Source organism: Symphalangus syndactylus, chromosome 5 (assembly GCF_028878055.3).
Source record: "Symphalangus syndactylus isolate Jambi chromosome 5, NHGRI_mSymSyn1-v2.1_pri, whole genome shotgun sequence".
NCBI classification, from domain to species: domain Eukaryota; kingdom Metazoa; phylum Chordata; class Mammalia; order Primates; family Hylobatidae; genus Symphalangus; species Symphalangus syndactylus.
In genome coordinates this window covers 43,624,453-43,642,995 of record NC_072427.2, presented here as the reverse complement: position 1 = coordinate 43,642,995, position 18,543 = coordinate 43,624,453, and the positions used below count along the sequence as shown (strand labels likewise).

Sequence of the window (18,543 nt, the reverse complement as noted above, 5' to 3'; positions counted from 1 at the left end):
ACAGAGTCAACGGAGCTGAGTGAGTCAGACCTTTGACGATTTCCTTCTTAAAAATGCTTTTTGTTACTATGAAGGTGGTTGATTCCTCAAGCCTAGAGAATTTGCAGATGTGTAAGGGTTTTCTGAAGCTTTCCAGTTTGTTTCTCCTGATGTGTTGGTTTTTAGAGTGAAATATTGTACAGGAGATGTTGAAAACCTTTTCTGGCTTTATGTGTAACAGAACAAAGGTTCAGTTAGAAAATGTGCATTGTTGGCCGGGCGCGGTGGCTCACGCTTGTAATCCCAGCACTTTGGGAGGCCGAGGTGGGCGGATCACGAGGTCAGGAGATCGAGACCACGGTGAAACCCCGTCTCTACCAAAAATACAAAAAATTAGCCGGGCGTGGTGGCGGGCGCCTGTAGTCCCAGCTACTCGGAGAGGCTGAGGCAGGAGAATGGCGTGAACCCGGGAGGCGGAGATTGCAGTGAGCCGAGATCGCGCCACTGCACTCCAGCCTGGGTGACAGAGCAAGACTCCGTCTCAAAAAAAAAAAAAAAAAAAAAGAAAATGTGCATTGTTAAAATGGCTTTCCTTTCCTTCTTGAGTTGCTGTTAATGTTATAAACTAAACTCACACCATATAAACTAGTTTACGGGACTGAATAGTTGTGCCTTTCATTTTTGCAGAATAAGTTGGAAAGCAAATCAGAATTTCTGTCTGTGGCCTATACTATGCCCTGTTTTCTGTTCTTAGTTTGGATTAATTTATGTTGCTTGGATGCTGAGATGTTTGATTTTTTTTTTTTTTTTAACTGAGATAGCAATGAATCTAGGTTTTTTTTTTTTCTCTCAAAACAGGATATGTTGGCTACAAATCTTTCTTGGATTGGAGGTGAAAGCAGGGAGGCAGTATGCATGTTTTTTCTGAAAAATGCCATTTACTTTCCATGTTTGGCTCTGATGACACAGCTCTGCTCTGTTAGAGAAGAGTGAGGCGTTGGAGAAGCTGCTGGAGTGGGCGTGCCCATTCTCATAGCGCACCTCCAGTTTCTCTCCTTAGAGGAGCTGGCCCACGTGCTCCATCCTCCAGTTTGTGAGAGCTATATAGATGACATTCTGCATCTTGATAATTCTACAGAAAGGATTTTTAAATCAAGAGAATTCTTGCACTCGATTTTTCGTTAACAACTGTAGTGGGTTGAATAGTGTGACCCACCTGCCCCACTGCCAAAATTGTGTCTACCTAGAACCTCAGAATGTGACCTTATTTGGAAATAGTTTTTGCAGGTGTAACTAGTTAAGAATGGAGATAAGATCATATTGGATTAGGGTGAGCCCTGAGTCTGATGACTGGTGTCCTTGTAGGAAGAGGAGAGGCCACACAAACACATAGAGGAGAATGGCATGTGAAGATGGAGCCCCCCAGAAGCTGAGAGGACAAAGGAAGTATTCTTCTAGAGCCTTGGAGGGTAGCGTGGTCCCACCGAAACCTGGATTTCAGGCTTCTGGCATCTGTAGCTACGAGAGAACAAATTCCTGTTGTTTTAGGACACCAAGTTTGTGGTCATTTTTTTTTTAGCTCTGGGGAACTAATGTAACAACCAGCCCAAAATGGCAGAGATTGAAGGTCCGTCTCCCACTGACCTTCAGCTTTAGGTATCCCCAGTTTATCTAGGTTTTATTTTTATTTTTAGAGATGGAGGTCTTGCTCTGTTGCCCAGGCTGGAATGCAGTGGCCTGCTTATGGCTCACTTCAGACTCAAACTCTTAGGCTCAAGCAATCCTCCCACCTCAGCTTCTTCAGTAGCTGGGACTACAGCTGAGTTCCACTACACCGGCTATTTTTTTCATTTTTATTTTTTGTAGAGACAGGGTCTTACTATATTGCTGAGGCTAGTCTCAAACCCCTGGCCTCAGTTAATCTTTATCGAGGTTTTAAACTGCAATGTTTATAATCAGTGCAGTAAAAATTTCCGTGTGCAAGATGTTCCTGTGTCTGGTGCACCTTTCATTTTAATGTGGCCAATATATAAGCAAATTTACCAGCATCCTATACCACTGGAAGAAGTTTTCCGTGATCTTTAATCTGAACCTGTGCAAATGGCCTGCCTACTGCTTTTGTTGTTGTCCAAGTGAATTCATTCATACTCTCTTTCTGTCTCCCTCCCTCCCTCCCCCCACTGACACCCTTTTTTTCTTTTCTTTTTTTTTTTTTTTTCTGTTGCCCAAGCTGGAGCGCAGTGGCATGAACACAGCTCGCTATAGCCTCAACCTCCTGGGCTCAAGCAATCCTCCTACCTCAGCCTCCCTAATAGCGGGCACTACAGGAGTGTGCCACCATTCCTTTCTAATTTTGTAAAATTTTTTTGTAGGGATGAGATTTTGCCATGTTGCCCAGGTTGGTCTCAAACTCGTGGGCTCAAGCGATCCTCCCACCTCGGTTTCCCAAAGTGCTGCAATTATAGGTGTGAGCCACCACACCCAGCCCCAAAGTGAATTTTCAGATTCCTGAAACCTGCTTCTTTTTTTTTTTTTTCTTTCTCTTTTCTTTTTTTTGAGACAGACTCTCGCTCTGTCGCCCAATCTGGAGTGCAGTGTTGCGATCTCAGCTCACTGCAAACCGCCTCCCGGGTTCACGCCGTTCTACTGCCTCAGCCTCCCGAGTAGCTGGGACTACAGGCGCCTGCCACCACGCCCGGCTAATTTTTTTATATTTTTAGTAGAGATGGGGTTTCACCATGTTAGCCAGGATGGTCTGGATCTCTTGACCTCGTGATCTGCCCACCTCTGCCTCCCAAAGTGCTGGGATTACAGGCGTGAGCCACCGTGCCCAGCCGAAACCTGCTTCTTCTAGCACCTTGAGACTTAAGGAATGAACTGTGTCTCTGAAGTATTATATTTATTTGTTTACCTTTATCAGCACTCAAGGATTCAGGTTAGAGCATCAACAAAGTTGAAAACCCTGCAAAGGATGCAGGATGATATTGTATGGCCGTGTCCTTTGGAAAGTTTACTGGGAAACATAGCATTTGGGGCACAATATGCTAGTTCACACTATTAGGGTGAATAGAAGGTTAAGTCGATACACAGATACTGAGAGCAAGAAAAAGAGCATCTTTAAAAGGAGAAATGATTCTCTTGGTTAATAGAGATAAATATACAGTATCTTGGTGGCATTGATTCAGGCCCTCCAGCTTTGTGCCCCCAGCCCTGTATTCTCAAATGTGTACTAGAAGTTTAAATCCAGGTAAGTTCAGGTCCTCATGCTGTGAAACTCAATTGTGCAGCAGTGATATTTTCATGTGAAGGGGTGGCGGAGGTACTTGTATGTTTGAGAGATGTTACTGAGCTCCTACAGTCTTGCACTTCAACGTGATGTTATTTGCCTAGATTTCATGGAACAGGGTCCCTCTTATTTGCTGTGAAGAGCTCCCTGATTATGGCAGGATTGGCCCAGTATAAATGGAACATCATTACTTCAGAGTAGTTACTAGTAGCTCTTGCATTAGCAGGTACTGAAAAGGAATGGCAAAATGTGGGAGATTTTTCCACACAGAATTTCTAGCTAATTCTACCAAAGGGTCCTCCCAACACAGATGGCCTCAGGACCTCAGGACATAAAACCAATTTGGAATGGAGAATCACTCTGCTAGTGTAGATGTCATTTGTGCACATTTTGGAAAATCTTGCTGGTATCCAGTAGAAAAAAAACATGCTTTCCCATCCTTCCCAGGCAGTGCCATGTATGAGCCAGGCTTTTCTTGGTCTAAAGGACTAAGCCCGGGGGTGGGGGGGTGTGTGTGCAAAGGGAAACATTACCAGTTTGATTTACTCTTCAGAGTAATCCTATGCTTTGTAGGCCTTGGTAATATTAATGTGAAAATTATTATTAGTCTTAATTTGGAAACTGAGGATCAGAAAATTAAAATGACTCACTCCAGGTGATACAATGAGATAATTAGTAGAACCTTTTGAGGTACAAAAGGAAAGAAGTGGAAAAGGGTGTGAGTGTGTGTGTGTATCTGTAAAAGTTGGGGATTTTGTGGGGGATGGTTTCTGCTTTCAGCCATGTAATTGCAAATTTGGAGAGACAAGCTAGACAAGCGGGGGAATACCCGGCACCCAATCGCCATTCAGTCCATTCTGTAGGGTGGAAACTGATGTGTGATCTGTCCTGTTTTGTATTAAGCACTTGCCCCTTGGTAGTCATGAAGGGGACACAGAGACAGCCATGACTCTCCTCTCTGCCCTGAAACAACTTATTATAATTAATAATATGGATTAAATAATTTTTACATGTGTTTACTGAAAAATTGTATATATCCTGTTCATAATTTTAAAAATGCAGACATGGTATTGTGTAATCTGTCTTACACATACATTCACTGAGTTAAGTTGCCTTATTCTTATTTAATATATACGTTGATTTTGTTTTGTTTTGTGCCTGAGTCAGTGATAAAAGAGAGAAAAGCTGCCTTGGTCCTGCACTGTGTCATGGACACTCCAACTTTATCTTAATAAAATAAGACGGAGTTTGGGTTTCTCTTGGGCCAGTTCTGTATCTGTAATAACACTCTAAACTGTCGACATAGCATCCATCACTGCCCAGACCAATTGCTCAGAGCCCATCAATGCTGCCCATCATCTATCTGTGTGCCCTGCACAGCTGGCCCTGAGTGCCAGCCTGTCTTTCTTACTCCAGCTGACAGGGCTAATCAGGGTGATCAACATGGCCTCCAGTCCTCATAGTGTAGTCACTAAGTGGATTTACTTTGCTTAATATCCATATGGAGTAACTGAATGGGCAGTGGAGATTTTAACTAAGTCCTGTGCTGATTAATCTGTGCCGGAGTGGAAAAGAATGAAACATTACTGTATCCATAAAAACAAAAGCTCTTTGGGACAGCACATCCTAAACCAAGTGTGTGTTTATAGATAGTATAGCACTTCAGAATTATTTTTCAGATGATTGTCCATGGCAAAGCACGAAGGGAGCTATTGGTTTGACACATGCAGGAAATCATTTGTTCTGTTTTCGCTGAAAATCTCATAGCTCGTAAGTCAAAGAGAAAGGTAGTGTGTCTTACATAGCTGATCCAGTCATCTAGTGATGGTTCCATCTACCAAAACCAACTTACATTCATGAGCATACTTTTGCAATATTGCTGAGGTAATGATTCTTAGTTCACTCTATGGTTGTTACATGAAATCCTAGACCTTTATGGAATGAGAATGCATCATACCTAAATTAGAGTTTAAATCGTAGCCAATCTATGTCAACCCAACTGAGATCACCATTTGGTATTGACAGTATTCTCTGGAACTACTGTTAACATTTATTTGGCACAAAACTCAAAACATACATTTCCTTCTAATCCTTTGTTTCTTAGCAAGTTGACGATTTTCAGGCAGTTTTCCACTTGATCCGCAACCTATTTCCCTTTGGTTTTACTGTTTCTTTTAGGTTTATGTATTTCATTTAGAGGTGAGAAGAAGTCCAGCAAGACAGCAAAATATGAGAGAAAGGCATATGGACTCTCGGTTTTGGAAGATTACTTGATTTGTCATTCCATTGAGGAGTCACCCATCAAACTCACTGCTGTTGTTAGATCTGCCCTTAATTGGTTCTTTGCTTTAGATATTACTGTACTTTTTCCTTTGCTGTCAACTGCATGATGGCTAGGATTCAGGATTTTCACTGTATCCTTAACTACAGAGGAGCACAGGGGATCCAATACCTCACATGGGCCTGAGTATGGGCCTGCTCCAAGTGGTTTGATAATAGAGCTACATGTGAGTCTTGTAGTCCACTCAGAAATAATATATTAGTGTTGGTTTTAAATGGCCAAATTAACTCTAACCTTCATTAGATCCAGGAAGATCCATGCTGTTTGGCTTGCACCTTTGCAGGCTCTTTGCATGTGGTCACGTTTTTTCATATTTGTACCAAGTTTGAGAAAATTAGTCTTAGCTGGCTTGCAATATTATTTTTCTGATGGATTTAAAAGTTATGTATCACTGCCAGAAGTTCCCTGCTTCTCAGCTGATAGAGTAAACCTACACTGCCCTTCTGACTGAATCCCATCCTGGGTCCCTACAGAAGGACGGAGTGTTCTGTCCCTGGGAAGCCTTGAAGTAGGAAGGTCTCATAGGTGATAGGACGTGCAAATGTGCTGTTTTACAGCTTTGTTTCAGAAGCTTCATCATTCATCGTTGGCACTGAAAGGCATAAGATTTTCTCTTTTAGGTGCAGATAGGAAAGAAAATATCATAGTTAGAAGAGCAGAGAAGGAAGAAATAGATAAGCTTTGATGGTTTTCCTCTGCTTCTTTGTCAGGTTGTCTTAACACATTTCTCTTAAAAGCACTGGAGTGCCGAGTTAATTCCTCAGTAGTCCATTCTGTGATGTCAAAGGGGCGTGGGGGTGTCTGTGTGTGTGTGCGCACAATTATGTACATAAGCACATGATGGCAGTAAGGGCAAAGAGAGTCTTGCTTTAAAAAGTAGGGTTAAAGACTAGTAACACCACATCAGTATGACAGCTACTGACCAAATAAGAAAAAAACAATGCTGCTAAGAACGATTAAGTCTGTCTTAATCAGAGGCTATTGCCTTGGTTCGCTGGAGCATGGTGACCTAAAAGCTGCTGGTACCAATAATGTCTTAGATTGCTTTCACTTTCTGTTTTTTAATTTTAATTTTTTGGCTGCCTGAGGGGAATATTGTTGTGCTTTCAGGATGACTGGAGGATGCAGGGGTGTGTGTTGTCATTGTGCTGAAAGTCAAGGCTGATGTGAGGGTATTGGTGGGGGAAGTAGCGGGAGGACCCATCTGCAAATGTTGCTTGCATCTTGCAAACCACACAGAACTGTGGGGCTTGGTTCTTCACTACTGAATGTGCACATGGGGCTTCAGACTATGACTCAGGCCCATGACCTACTTTTCTGTTTACTCAAGGCGGAATGAACCCTTTAGGAAAGGTTGGCCAAGGTGGAGTCATCTTGATCACCCCTGGAACCTTTCAGTGCTGTGGCCTGTTGTGGAGTCCCCTCCACTAGAGTATGGTTGGGCTCTGGTGGCTGCAGTGTAAGCTGAGGATTTTTTTAGTATCAGAGACCAAATTAATTCATCCTTATAATTGAATTAAAAGAAGGCATAGGCTGTGGTTACAGCAAGAAATATGGGGAAATGCCCTCTGCTACGAGATGGTCTTGGAGGTTTCTGCATCCATGCTGTTAGAACACGATGCTGCTCCAGAGCCAAGAGGAAGCCAGCAGCGGCTGGGAACAGTTAGGCTGCTGCACGCAGATGAGGGCTGGGGGAGGACGGGAACTCCCTCAGCATATGTGTTGGGGGCTGAGGGTGAAGCATGGGTTGATGCCGATGGGCAGAGTGGAATTTTAAATGGAACCACCTGTCTTTTCAGAGAATAAGACTCTTTCAAATCCAGGCATTTCTGGGCTTCTGTGTTGCCAGCCTGACTTTCAGACTGTGCTCTGGTGATGTCATTTTGCTGGAGAGGGCAGAGATCTGAGTGGGCAAATGGGAATGAATGCTGGAGGAAGGACTGTAGGGCCCACTCCTGTGTGAATGTGCAATAGAGGGAGGCTGGGGATGTCGAGGCTGTAGGTGGGGTAGGGCCTCAGTTCCCTATGAAATCTGTCCTCAAACACTGGGCAGATGCCACCTTCTCCCATGGGTCAAAGGGCAAGTTTGAGAGTCTTCCTATACCCTTGACATCAAGCCACTCATCTTAATGACTTGCATGCATTTGGGATTATGGCACACACAACGATATACATGACAGATTAGCAAATATAGGTACACAGAAGACATTTTAACAGGAGCTGGTCTTGCATTTGAGGCTTTTTAAAACGTTGACTTTCAAATAATTTTATAGGTCAACAATTCTATCTTGTATTTGCTGGAGTTGTGTTCTCTGTGCTTAGGAAAATACAAACAATTATGTTTGTTGCTTTTCATCCAGTTGAACAAACAAAATAAAAACCAAAAGTAGGTATTTCAGGTTCATTTTGCCTGGAATAACAGCATAAATAGTTCACTGACATCTGCCAGGATGTGATCTCTTGCTCCCTGGAATATTGTAGTCAAAGATTCAGGTGGGCCAAAGCACTACTGACTTGAATATGGAAAATGAATGAACATGCTCACTATCGCCCTTCATTATTTTCTTCCCTAATTGTAATTATATCCTCAATCCTTTGAAACAATTGCACACAAGAACCTGAGACTGAAGTTTGCATTTTCCCTGATCTGGGCAAGCCAGCGGCAAGGACGTGCACCTAGACATGATGGCATGGGCTTCTAGAAGGCCACTCTGACATCACCTGGTCCTCACCATTTAGTTCACAGAGGAGGAACGTGAGACTCAGAGACGATAAATGCCTTGTCCAAGGGCACACAGCTCTTATTAAGGGCCCATTTATTGCTACTTGGGAGGTTACAAAAGTAAGCTTTTAGTTGGATCAGATATCTGTGTCTACTGGTGTGAGGCTGACAAATGGATGAAACTGAAGATGGCATAAATTGTGTTTGCTGGATGGTGGACACAGAGGGAAGAAACTTGAGGAGTGTACGGTTAGTTGTAGCGCAAGGACGAATACCAAGGTGTTTCCTCTTGGCAGATATCCAGTTACATTAACATAAGTATTTTAAACTCTGCTCAGCTAAAATAGGATTGTGGATATATTGCCGGGGTTGCAAGGAAGGGCTAAGGTAAGTGCTCATAATAAAAGAATCAAGGAACATCTTGCTTTTTGCTTGCTTGTGCTGGCCACGCCTTTATTACACATGCCTTTTAAAATTTCATTATCACTGAAGGCTAATGCAGTTCTAGTAGTTAGGCCATTTTGTTTCTTGGCAAAAGAGAATTCTTAAGGGGATGATCCATCCTCTTGGATGTGCAGGAAGGAAGGTAGATATTAAATTTTCTATATTGTTCTGCCTTTTGGTAGGGTGGAATTATACCCAAATACCTCGGTTGCTTTCATCAGGAGATGAAATGATAGGTGTTCTCTTTCTGTCTTGCTGTCTCTTTGTTGCTCGTGGTGGAGGGAGTTGGTGAATTTTGGGGGCTAGCCAAAGAGGGAATTAGGTAAGTATAATCTTTATTTGTGTTTTTTACCTTATATTCAGAATGGTAACATTGAACAGTTGTAATTATCCTTGAAATAAGCAGAGATTCATCATATACAGAATCATCTTGTGAGATGTTGATTTGTGCTTCCTAGAGGCTAACACATAAATTGAAATGCTGTGTGTGAGACACATTATTTTAAAAGTCGAAAGAGCAATACTACATGCAGGATGAGGGTTTTGTCTCTTAGCTATACTAGAATTACCTGTATTTATTTGAGTTTTAAAAATTGATTATTATGCAGTCACATCATTAAGATCAAGTATGTTAATTTTCTTTACCTTTTCGAATTTCCCTAAATTTCCTTTTTTTTTTTCTTTAAGAAAGCATCTTGTTAAAACTTCCAGAATGAGTGATTTTTATTAGGCAATTTTGGGCTTGCCTGTTTTACCCTCTTAATTCTTTCCAGGTGGGGCTCATGTTCTGTTTCCTTTGCCTGTGTCATGTGCAGTTTTAGCATTGGAATTTAATCCATGAAGATTCTAATTATGCTATGAATTTCATTTCAATAGAGAAAATTACAAAAAGGGCAAAATCACACAGGGACTGTCAACATGGGAAGCAAACATTCTCCTTTTCTAGAGTCCCAATATAGAAATCAGACTTTCGTAATTGTATTGACATACATAGGTTCTTTAACTGAGAAATCTAAGATTAACAGTAATGCTAATTGATGGTTGTTGCTCAATTTAAATCTCATATTGCGGTTACTTAGTCTTGGTAACAAGGTGTGGACTATAATTTTCTTTCTCCTTTACTAGTAACTCACTGTGTAATTCTGGGGTAAGGCTGAAATGGTTGTAGTTTTGAAACTATTCATGTACCTATGGGGGCTTCCCTGCCCTTTTAAAGCAGCAGATTCAGATTTCACGGTGTAGGCATCCCAGGGTGACTTGCATAGGCAAAACCCCAATTTACACAATGCCTTCGAAACAGGAGCAAAAGTGTAATAATACTAAATGCTTAGAACATCATATATAGTAGGACTTCAATAACGTTTTGTTGAATTAAATGGAATTATTGTAAACATGTATGGATTATAGTAGAGATCATATGCTTTTTCTAAGCCTATGCTAAAATAAAGACATTTTCATAGAAAGATTTATATTTTCAGTCTCCATTTTTGACCCTCATAATTAAGATCTAGGATTAGAAGAAGGGGTGAGCATTCCTGTGTACCAAGCATGGAAAGACAATCCAGTTATGAGACCATGCACTGGAGCAGAAGGTTGCATATTGCTGGCAGAACCAGAGCAGAGAGTCCTGGCAACCTTATGGGATTTGGTCATAAAATGATACTGCACTGTACCTTCTTCCACTCTAGGAATTCCCTGTCCTGATACCTGCAAAGTTTTCCCAGATGATCCTGGAGACTTAACCTATTTGACGGCATAATTCCCAGTTTTCTATTTTATTTATCAGAAAATTTGGTAGTGGGGCTGGGCACAGTGTCTCTCACCTGTAATCCCAGCACTCTGGGAGGCCAAGGTGGGAGGTACGAGGCAGGAGGATTGCTTGAGCCCAGGAGTTTGTGACCAGCCTGGACAATGTAGTGAGAATCCTGTCTCTAAAAAAAATTTAAAAATTAGCTGGTCATAGTAGCACACACCTGTAGTCCTAGTTACTTGGGAGGCAGAGGTGGGAGGATTGCTTGAGCCCACTTGAGGCTGCGGAGAGCCATGATCACGCCACCACACTCCAACCTGGGCCACAGAGTGAGACCCTGTTTCAAAAAATAAAAATAAAAAAGGAAATTTTGGTGGTGGACTTCATTTAGGCTCTGCCACTTCTTTGGTGTCACCAGCTTTTTGTGACCTTGGATGGAGTAAATGAGATAAACATTGTGTGCCTGGCACATGATGTGTGATCAGTACATGGTGATATCATTTCTCTCTGAGATAGTGCTTCCATGTCAGCCATCTGTGACAGTTCCCCAGGTTATACTGATTCCAACTTCATGCTATTCCTAAGAGAAGAACCCTAAGCTGAGCTTCAGGAGGTGTCTTGGTGTTACCTACTGTGAATTTTGTTTTTAAAGCTTTTTATTTTTGACCTGCCCTTTTGTGTTGATGTCTGTTAGTTTTGTGTGCTTTTCCCCCAAATGAGGTATTTTCCAAAGTTGTCCTGACATTCCAAGGTAGGGCCATATAAGGCTAAACCATGAGCTCTTGGAGGGTAGCAGTTTTATTTTGTTTGCAAGAGTGTGACTCAAAACATGTGTCAGTAAAATGTTAGTTCCCTTTAGAATAATCGATATACTGATTTTACATGTTTTCTGCTCATCTTTCGAAATGTATGTTTTTGAGTACATTTTGTTTTTGGTACCCAACAAAAGGCAAATATTAAATTATTTAAAAATAATTAGGGTAAAGCCCCAGGCAGCAGTTAAAATTGAGAGTCCTAATACATTGAAGATTTGTGAAAATCTCTTTGAAAATACATGAGCATTTTAAAGGTAATTGAGGGCGCCCTAGATCGTTTTAACATCCTTTTCTCATTGTTCTTAATCTAGAGAATCTCTTCTATGTCTTTAAAGTCAGGAAATTATCTTTTTTGTTTCTTTGGTGGGGTTATTTTCAGTTGTATAGTGTATATAACAAGAGCTGCCAGAATGATCATTAGTAACACTGCAAAATCACATCTACTGTCACAAGTAGCCTTTCTGTAACTATTGGAAAAACTGTGGAAATATGGCACCAACTAATCATCATTTTTGCTTATTAGTAGGTTGACTATCACTTGGAAAGAGGACAGGTCATTTAGGTAAAGCCAGATTTTAGGTATCAGAAGAGAGATCCAGAAAACAGACTTGGGTTTTAGACTAGATGACTTCTAAGGTACTTACCTTCCTTAAAAGTTGTCTAGGCTAAAACCCGGTGAGAAAGTTGAGGAGGGCCACTCAGACATTTTTGGTGCTGAATGAGGACTTGACTCCCTGGTATTTTTGCTTTTAAATACATCCCACTCTGTTCCCACTGGCCCTGCAGTCATACTGGTGGGACTTAGCCCTAAGAGCACATACCTCAGAGGAGGAGAAGTGCCACAGATACGGGGATCTCATCACAGAGGAAGGTCTGTGAGCAGCCATTCTCCAGCAGTCCGAGGCTGGGTTTGTTTTGACATTGATTTTTTTATTTCTGTTACTGCTCTCTGGAGGTATATCGCAACAAGATTTAATGAATGTTTTTTGGTCTGCGTTTATTTGATGCATGACCTGGTGATTTGAGTTCCACTGTTACCTTTTTTTTTTTTTTGCTTTCTGATTATGTACCACATAACTAAATCAATAAAGAAGAGAATGGAGAAGCAGCTCTGTTTAACATTTCAGGGGTGATGGAGTAATGCTGTCTATAAATATTTATATTTTTCTGAGAAGATGTCTTTTTCTTTTTGACATTCAGACGAGTTCACCAAGAGATTCATCACTAAAGAGAGGGGGGAGGAGTGTGAGGGGAGAATGAAAAGACATCTTCCCCCCAGTAAATTTCTAGATATCTTTCGAAAGATAAATAGAAAAGAAAACTTAAAAGAGTTTTTCATTTGAATAAGCCATTTTTTTTCTAAGGTATTGAAATACTTAGCTAGCCTTTTCTCACCCAGGATAGTAACAATCGGGAATATGGATATATAACCAAAGGATCCCCAAAAGCAAAATAGACTGGTTGGCTTGCAGCTTCCTATGAGTTCTGCAGCTTCTCGTACCTCCCAGGTTGCAGTCTCTCTCTCTTCTTTCTGCCTGCTCTCCTTGTCTGGACTTAAGCCTTGTCAGAGCCAAATCACTTCCTAAAGGCCCCACCTCTTAATACTGTTGTATTGGGGATTAAGTTTCAACATGAATTTTGGAGAAGACACATGCAAACCGTAACAGAGGAAGCTTGCTCAGTGGATTCTTAAGTCAAGATGCCTTCTCTTCTCTAGCACAAATAATCACTCATCCATTATTTTTTCAGGGTTGATAGTTTTCTTCCTTTCTTCCTTCCTTTGTCTCTTCCTTTCTTTCTTTCCTTCTTTTCTTTTCTTTCTTCTTTCTTTCTTTCTTTCTTTCTCTCTCTCTCTCTCTTTCTTTCTTTCTTTCTTTCTTTCTTTCTTTCTTTCTTTCTTTCTTTCTTTCTTTCTTCTTTCTTTCCCCTCCCTCCTTCCTTCCTTCCTTCCTTCCTTTCTTTCTTTTCTTTCTTTCTCTCTTTCTTTCTTTCTTTTCTTTCTTTCTCTCTTTCTTTCTTTTCTTTCTTTCTCTCTTTCTTTCTTTCTTTCTTTCTTTCTTTCTTTCTTTCTTTCTTTCTTCTTTCTTTCCCCTCCCTCCTTCCTTCCTTCCTTCCTTCCTTCCTTTCTTTCTTTTCTTTCTTTCTCTCTTTCTTTCTTTTCTTTCTTTCTCTCTTTCTTTCTTTTCTTTCTTTCTTTCTTTCTTTCTTTTCTTCTTTCTCTTTCTCTCTCTCTTTCTTCTGTCTCTTTCTCTCTCTCTTTCTCTCTCCTCTCCCTTCCTCCCTCCCTCCTTCCTTTTCTCTTTCTTTCTTTCTTTCTTCTTTTTCTTTTTTGTTTCTTTTTCTTTCTCTTTCCTCCTCTCTCTCTCTTTCTTTCTGTCTTTCTTTCTCTCCCTCCCCCCTTTCCTCCCCTTTTTCTTCTTTCTCTTCTTTCTCTCTTTTCTTTTTGTTAGACGGGGTCTCCCAATGTTTCCCAGGCTGTTGAACTCCTGGGCTCAAATCATCCTCCTGCCTCGGCCTCCCAAAGTGCTGGGATTATGGGCATGAGCCACCATGCCCGGCCTTGATAGTTTTATAGTGAGGTATTTTTTAATAGTCTCCTCTCTATAGATGATGATAAAATCTGTCAACCTCAATTTCATCAGGAGCTGTGGTGACGTGCGAGCCCACAAGGATCACAGTAGGTACGGCCATTGGACCGCTGGTAAGAGAGTGGCTCCAAAGTCTCTGTGGGCACTAGTTAGAAGTTATGTGTGCTCCCCCCGAATCTTCCATACAAACTTATTGTCACAGCTTTCTAGACAGCCCCGGCGGCTGCTTAGAGGCAGTCAATGATAATAAACAAGTAGTTAACGAAGTACATAGTCTCATTCTGGGGGCTAGTGCCCCTGTGAGGGGTGGCGTTAAAGTTGAGCAGCACTTGCTTGTGCTGGAGGCCATTTCTATTCTGACTAAATCTCACCTGCTTAGGTCTTGCCTGGAAAGGTCAAGAAGGCCCCAGAATAATCTTGGAGCCCTTCAGGAACCTCAAGGACTCCTAATGACCTGAACCCTTAGAGGCGTGACTTCATCCTCGAATCACTTAGATGTTGGAAGGACTTTAGTGATCATAGTGACCTAGGCTCCTATTCCAGACTTGTCACCCTGTACTGCTTGCTACTGTCCTCCCCGTGCCCTGTGGAAGCTCTTGGAGGGCAAGGCAGGACTCCTCTCTCACAAGCAGCAGCTGATCTACTACATGGCACCCGCCAACTCTCTGTGAGAGTTTAAGCCACATGAATGCAAGACCAGCCTTATTCCATCTTGTTTATTCCCTGAAGTAATCAGCACAGTATCTTGTGCATTACAGGTTATTGATAAATGGATGTAGATTGACCTGTATCCTTCCCCTAGGCCCAGAATCTGAACCTTATCTTCTATATCCACAAAATACTGTGCCCTAGATATTTATGTCTTCATTTTGAGGTGGTTGTGCAGAATGTGGAGGGAGACTCCACAGATGTGCTTCCCATCCCTTTTTATATGATGGAGGAGCGATCTGACAAGGAAAAACACCATTTGGTTTCATCTATATTAGAGTAACCAAAAGTGGGCTTGTGTTGCTGTTGAATTTATTTATTTTAATTCCAGTGTAACAAAAGCCAAAATAAAACAAACAACAAACAAAGTATAATTCTGCCACTCTAACAAAATGCTAACATAGTCTCTTCCCTACTTGGCTGGAAGCACCCTAAATTCTGTGTAGCATCAATCATATCCTGTTCTCACAGATATTTTTCACATTGCCATGTAGTTTTGTTAGGTGGTGTGGCATGGTGGTATTATAGCAAGGCATGGGCCCTGGAGGCAGATATGCCCTGGTTAGAGTCCTGCTCCTGTCACTTGCTAGCTTTGTGACCTTGGGCACAATGTATACATATGCATATGCCTATGCCCTTGCCTACACCAGCACCTGCATCTATGCTTATATTTGTTTTAGAGATGGTGTCTTGCTCTGTTACTCAGGCTGCAGTACAGTGATATGATCATAACTCACTACAGCCTTGAACTCCTGAACTTAAACCATCCTCCTGCCTTAGCCCCCTGAGTAGGTAGGACTACAGGTGCACACCACCATGCCCAGCTAGTTTTTATATTTAAAAAATTTGTGTAGAGACAGAGTCTTGCTATGTTGCCCAGGCTGGTCTCGAACTCCTGGACTCAAGCAATCCTCCCACCTCAGCCTTTGAGTCAATGGGATTTTAGGCATGAGGCCCAGCTATGCCTATATTTACATATTCACACATGTTTATAATTATTCTCCTGATTACCACTTACATTTAATTGTACTGTTTGCCATTTTGTGTCAAAAGAACTACATTTAGGCTTATTGCACTTATTAATATCCTAATTGGGCTATATTTAGCCTGGCTAAATAGATTAGTTTGCCAGGGCTGTCCCATAACAAAATACCACTAACTGGGTGGCTTAAATAACAAAAATTTATTGTCTCCCAGTTCTAGAAGGCTGGAAGTTCAAGGTCATGGTATTGGCAGGGTTGGTCCCCTCTGAAGGCTGTAAGGGAAGCATCTGTTCCAGGCCTCTCTTGTGGCTTGTAGATTGCCATCTTCTCCTGTCCTCTTTACATCATCTTTCCTGTGTATCTGTGTCCACATTTCTCCTTCTTATAAGGACAACGGTCAATTTGGATTATGACCCGCTCTAATGACCTCATTTTAACCTGATTGCCTCTGTAAAGGTGCCATCTTCAAATAAGGTTGCAGTCTGAAGTCCTGGGGGTTAGGACCTCAACATATGAATTTTGGAAGAAACACAATTCAGCCCATAGCACTAAGCTAAGTGCACTGTTGGAGGACAAGATGAATGTCGGTTTTATAGGTTGGTGCTGACAGATGACACAAGATTGTAGCACAAATTCCCATTGATGAGGCCCCTTTCCAATTCAGGGAGTTCTTTAGTCCTGTCATTTCTTTAGGGTTTCTTACCTTTTATCCCTGTCTCTCTTTGGTCTGTGCATTTCTTCTGTTATTTTTCCAGCTTTATCTTAAGTTTTATATTTATTTTCGGAATTGTTTTTCAAGAATAAGTCCAGGTTGTGGAGATACAACAAATGTGACAGTATCTTAAAACAATCCTTTAAAACACTGTTCTCAACTGTGCTATTGAGAATTCATCGTTTCATGTCATCTCCCATGGGGACATGTTTGTTTCTTCCTTGTGCTTTTGATGAAGTACTATGTACGTGTCCAGGCTGCAATTTGTTTTTTTGCTATTTGAAAATACAAATCTTATTCATAACTCACTGATGAAATTGGTAAGACTTTTTATCTGGCTTTATTTTATTAACTAAAGGAAAATGATACTTCATCAGCATACTTCATTTTAGTTAATATTCTTTTTGTAATTCGGGTTCTATCTGGTAGGCCGTTCTAAAAACTTGGGCTTGCAGAAAGCAGCACATGGCTGCTCTCCATGCACGTCCACATGGCTTTCTGTAGTAAGGTCTAGTCCAATCCTTCGTCTTCTCTCTGTCATTTCCACTGTTTGCAATATATTTTCAAATTTATGTTAAACATTTATCTTTTCTCTGCCTCTTTTCTGTAAATCTAGTTTATTGCCTGTGCCAGATGTTTTTTCTCCCATTCATTCCTTTGTCAGTTCTGTCTCTTGGTCTGGTCCCTTGCAGCTTGAGTCCCGGATGGCAGGATGGTTCTGTGGGGTGGAATGAACTATAAAACCTGGATTGATTATTGGCCTTCTCAGTTGTTAATGCATATTCATTTAGCTAACCCATAAATCAAACAGCTGATACCTGTACATTCGGATTTCATTATTTCTTGTTGTTTTGTTATCTTCTGGGTTGTTCTGTAAAAATACTCATGATTCCTTTAACAAAAGGAAAAAATTTTAGCTTAAGAAAATAATCTGAAATAAAAAACAGAAGAAGTTTCAAACAAAAAAATTCTTGTTGCATCCTTATTTATGATAGGGAAAAGTTGTAAATAGCTGGTATACACAAAAAGATACAGCTATTAAATTATGGGGCCTTATTTACAATATTATGTATTTATTAAAAACAATGTAAAGAGTTTGTAATACTGCGGGGGAATATTATGTAATTAGAATGGGGAAAACTTAGGATATAGAATTATATAGAGCATATCATCTCGACTGCATAAAATATGCATATATATTGGAAGGAAATGTGTCCAAATGTTAGTGGTATTTATCTTTGAGTGGGGTGGGACCAGACATGGAAGTCTAGATTCAGACGGACCTGAGTTAAACCTTCCTTTCCTCTTGTGTTTGCCTGTTACCTACAAGACATAATCTCTATTAAGCCTAATTTATCTAGGGTAGATAGGATCTCCCTCACCTAATGATTTTCCAGAATCATTAGGTAAAGTGCTTAGTTCAGTGTATGACATATAATAATGCAACAAGTGAAAGTTCAGTTATTAATAAAAACAACATTATCAATAAGAAACCATTTTTCCCATTTTACTGCATTCCTGGCACAAGCACTATATCGATTTCTCCATGTTCCCTTCCGTTTTAAACAGCACACATTAGGAGGCAGAACCCCCGTCCGTGGCCTTGGTCAGGTTCACATAACTGCTCCGTTTTGGTTGTCCTACTTGGGTGAAGTCTAAACCTCTTAGCATGGGTTTATGTTGAGGATTCAGTGCCTTAACATAAAAAGGGCTTAGCATCAGTGCCAGGCACATAATCACTTACATGTGTTAGCTGCTATTATGTACTTAAAATTTTTAAAAATATATGTGTGTATTAGTTTTAATTCTTACATTCAGAAGGATGGGAAAATTACAGCAAGGATTTACATAACCTGTAGAGAACTAGACTTAATGACTTCTAAGTCTAAGATCAGGGGTACTGTTATAGATAGATAGATAGATAGATAGATAGATAGATAGATAGATACAGTTTAACTAAAACATTGCAAATTTTAGCTATAAAATGGGGGTGACCTTGGAATGAGCAGTGGTGGAAAATTAGGAGCCTTTGGAAAATCCAGTTTGGTCTGTGACTGCTGGATTGGTAATGTGATGATATGTGGATGGACTTTGAGTCTACACAAATGGAAAGTTTAGTCGGGTTTCTTGGTTTGTTTCAGTTCTCCAAATATATGCCAGATTTTTAGGTCCTTCTGCTTTATAGTTAATAGGTTAACATAGTTAAGTGGCAGGA

At 40.9% G+C, this 18,543-nt stretch overlaps 1 protein-coding gene across 3 annotated transcripts in view; it reads left to right on the top strand.

Moving 5' to 3' along the window:
- TLN2 (talin 2) overlaps window positions 1-18,543 on the top strand; it is a 463,814-nt gene that overhangs the window by 233,185 nt on the left and 212,086 nt on the right. The gene's annotated exons all lie outside the window — the stretch shown is intronic.